Raw genomic sequence first — 4,435 nt, forward strand, 5'->3', positions numbered from 1 at the left:
CATTGGAGTCGGTTGTTTGAAACAACCAACCCTAATAATGTCTTATTGGCCACGGTCAATATACAAAACCGACCCTAATGACCTTCATTTTTACTTCCATGTTTAATTAAGGATTATTAGTGTCGGTTTTGTAATTGACCGTGGCTAATAAAGCATTATTAGAGTCGGTTGTCTCCAATGAGTTATTATTAGGGTCGGGCGTTTACATAACCGACCCCACTATCCTTTTTCCTCTTTTCCAAATTCGCAGACCTCAGAAAACTCATTCGCGCATTTGGATTTCTCAAACTCTTTTCCTAATTCTCTCTCAAACCTAAGAAGACCTTTTTTCCTAATTCTCAGACCTAAGAAGATCTTCATCTCAAAATCTTTGTATCAAGGTCTCACCATTCTAAGACTTTTACTCTTCTAAAAACTCAGTGAGCGGCACAAATCCTGAGATTCAAGAAGACGACACTGAATTTTCACAGGTTTGAAACATAATCTCTTTTCTGGTTTCTTATTGAAAGTAAGATACCTAATCTAATTGTAGCAATGTTGTTTTCTTTCTTACATCTCGTAGGTGCGCAACTTATGAGGGAGCCCTAAGAAATATCGAAGGTGCGCAGCTAGGCGTGAGGCTGCTGTTAAACTTGAAGATGGATCTACCATAGAAGCAGATATGGCAATATGTTTATGTTCGAAATAATGCCAGGGCAACTGTACCCTTGCTTTGGAGCCGTGTCCAGGTTTCATAATTTTTACTTATTAATTTGTACATATAGTCTTCCTCTGTCTTGTAATTGTGTTTGTTTGGTTGCTCATCTGACCTCACCTCAATAAAGCTTTAGGTAATCTTTTCATTTTGTTTATATAATTAACACAGTTTGATCCATTTCTATGCTTCTTGCGGTTGTTTGGATTCGGCACGTAATGTGTTTGATAAAATGCCTGAGAGAAGTGTTGTTTCCTGGAATGCTATGATTGACATGTTTGTCCTGCATTGAAATTGTTTGTTCAACCATATGAATTGTTTGAGCCTGATGGGTACACAATGCATATCATTTTAAATGCTTGTGCTGGTTTATGTGCTTTGTCCTTGGGGATGTGGGCTTATGCTTATTTATTGAGAAAGTGTAATGTTCAAGTAGCTATGGATATTTTGGTGTGTTTATTGTAAATGTGGATCATTAGATATTTGAACTAAGCATGCCTATGAAACCTGATGCTGTTATTTGGACGAGTCTTCTTGATTCTTGTTGTAAGAAAAATGCAAATGTTGAACTAAGCAAAGAAATGGTGAGGCACGTCCTCTATTGTTACAGGAAAGGTGAGTCTTGTGAAAAGTGATTACAAAATGGACTTTCTGATGCGCATAGTGCACAATAACATCTGCACTTGAGAATGCTAGAGGCTAGCTGTTTCTGTAGTGTTAAGGACACTATTGTTCATGTTTGTTTCCTGGCAAAGTTGTTGCAACCAAAGGACAAAGCTTTAGATATAATTGATTTTTTTTTTGGAAAATCATGTTAGACACCAAGCTTAAGTCCTGTTTATAAAGGTTTTAAAACTTAGAGGAATTTACAACATTTTTTGTTGTGTACATTCACAACCTTGCTTTTTACACACATGAGCAACACCTTTTCATAAACTAAATCTTGTTTGATAACTTTATATCTATGCTAGTATGCTTAGGTCCCAAGTTGCAAAATTTTCCACCTTGAGGGACTTAACTGAACTTCTGTGATTTTCTGGTATTTCATAGCAACTGAACTTATGTGCTTTGGTGTTGTTGTATTAGTATATCTTATTTTGTTGTGTTAGTTTGCAAATTGAGACAAAAAGTCGAATATCATAGGAGCAATATATCCAATCCATTTAGAAAAGCTTAAATTTCTGCATCTAAATACATAATTAATATTACTTAAGAGGTCTCAGCAATGGCGTTTATTTTTTAGAGTGATGAAAAATTTGTAAGAAGAGGAAGAAAGATAAAGTGATAAGAAACAGAGGAGAAACAGAGAAATTGAGAAACTGTCCATTAAAATGGTGTTTTATTTTTCAGAGTGATGAATGTTGAACACAAATCTAAGAGTTATATACTTAAAAGAGTCAACTTTAGGGAAGACTTGTGAAATGAGTTGTAGACTTGAATTATCAACCATACAATCATGCAAAATACATCGACGAAACTAGACAAACTAGGCTCTGTAGAATTACAACGACATATGTGAATAACATTGGTTTATGTTCAGTTTTTACTTGTTGGAGGTTAGTAAAACATTAGATAGTGACATTATATATTTTTATTATAAAAAATGGCAATGTTTGACAATTTTTGTATTCTTTATGGTTACATGTGTGCCATTTCATAATGCATGTTGGTTCACCAATGTATTTTCTCTTATAATCATGCCATTGACTAGATCACCACTTCATGGCTTGCCATGTCCAGAAAGTCTGATTTTTTTCTTATGTCTTATATGCCATTTTACATTGATTAGATAGGAGATTTTCTTTTTCAAAAGACAATAAGAATAAGTTCTTTTACTCACATTCCATAATCCAGAATCACTAATTAACATTCCTTTGAGTCTTAGGATTACTTATACCTATTAATACCAATGAGATGAACATGTGACAAGGATAAATCTACCCATCCTGTTATCTCAAGTCGGGTCCCCAATCCTAATGAACTCCCTTTCATCAGATCTATGTAACTGTCCAGATATCTGGATATCTGAAGCTTCTGAGATCAGCACTCTGTCTCGACAAAAGACATTGTTACATGCAAGTCTCAGCAGTGATATGTCAATCCTATTTCTAAACATATTACTTGACTTGGGGTGGTTTTAAGTTTATTAGTTTATTATAAAGTTTCGTCTCACTTCATGCTTGTATGAACACTTTATAATCACTTTAAACAAACTTAGGGATTTCCTTTTATTAGACTTATTTAGTTCTTAAAAGAGGTTGCCTTTATATAGTTATGAAACCATATCTTATTAAAACAAATGATATAAAGAACATTTCATTTACATTAAGTTTATATCCTAGAACAATTGTCTATAGGACACTAAACCCCAACAAATATGTATGCCAATAATAATTTACTTTGTCTGATGTAATTCAAATTATTAATAATCTTATTGGAGAACATGATCAAGAGCTAACAATTTGGTAAGTGAATTGTTGTACCTTAGAGAATTGAAACTCAAATATGATATCAATGTTTTTCTGAATAACTCCGCAAATAGGACAAACATCACCGAGATCCTCCTTCAAGATAAGAGAATGATCACATTCCTTCCAAACTTCTTCCAGGCATTCACTGGTGGCACTGGCAGCACGACCTGCAGAACAGTCTATCAAAAGAAAAACAATATGGAATTTCAGAATTACAAAGCAAGGCTGTGTTGCACGGCCACAGAAATGGAAATGAAAATGGACGGAAATGAAAATGGAAAGGGATACTGGCAGCAAATATGGTTGTAAAGGAGAGATATCAATTTTATTGAAATATATTGGCCAGAATTTTCAAGTGTAAAGAAAAAATCCAGGACAATGTATTTGATTGAATAGCAAATCCAAGAACAGATTTCTGACTAATTTACTTTCTAAATTTTAATTAATAAAGCCACATCCAATGTTTTTTAAACATAAAACTACTAATAACTTTACCTTAATATATTAGTAAAGGAAAATTAACTCACATTCAGGGCCACCTCTAGGGGGAGGCTGCCTAGGCAACCGCCTAGGGCCTCCGATCGGAAAATTGATAATTATTAAACAAATTATGGTTAAAAAGGTATATGGATTTAGATATATAACAAAAAATAGTGCTAGGCTGAATGGTAAAGACATAGTGGAGGTGTTTGTAAGGGTGAGAGTTCAATTCCCTTAGATTAATATTTTTTTGTTCACATTTTCTTTTATTTTTTCTTTCTTTCTTTGACAACACAAATGTATAAATTATTACTTTGTTATTGTAGTTATTTTTAAATTTTTAATTTTTTTATAAATTACAAGATGAAATTCACTTATGACTTAAAATTTTTAATTTGGTGCAAAATGTTATTTAGACTATGATGTTGGAATTAATTGGATATGGATCCAATTAGGCCCGCTCGAAATGGAACGAGCCCAAACCCAATAAGAATTAGGGTTAGGTTATCTATTTATTCAGTATAAATAGAAACCCTAACCAACACTAATTCTAAGAGAATAAGGAATTAGTTTTTAGAGATACAGTATCTCAAAAACACAGAAAAGAGAATTAGAAGAGAGCCAGAAATTAGCTTTTGAGATACATGATCTCCAGAAAAAAATTTCTCTCATCTTTTTCCCTAAGCCGCCGCCCCTCTCTCTATTTTTGGGATTCGTCGTCGCTTTAGTTTGTGAACCAATTGTCTTCCTCTCCCAATTCTATTGGCGTGGTTGAAGGCTTGGCCGGTGA

The 4,435-nt window shown here is 33.7% G+C and overlaps 1 long non-coding RNA gene across 2 annotated transcripts; it reads left to right on the forward strand.

The window, feature by feature from the left end:
* The first annotated feature begins 239 nt into the window (after positions 1-239).
* LOC136230744 (uncharacterized) lies at positions 240-3,600 on the forward strand. 2 transcript variants are annotated; one of them, XR_010689517.1, is made up of 3 exons: positions 240-470; positions 563-728; positions 3,237-3,600. It is a non-coding gene; the product is annotated as an uncharacterized lncRNA (long non-coding RNA). The 2 variants fall into 2 exon arrangements; XR_010689518.1 differs by having other exon boundaries at positions 3,304-3,600.
* Positions 3,601-4,435: the final 835 nt, after the last annotated feature.

This window comes from Euphorbia lathyris, chromosome 5, assembly GCF_963576675.1.
Source record: "Euphorbia lathyris chromosome 5, ddEupLath1.1, whole genome shotgun sequence".
Lineage (NCBI taxonomy): Eukaryota > Viridiplantae > Streptophyta > Magnoliopsida > Malpighiales > Euphorbiaceae > Euphorbia > Euphorbia lathyris.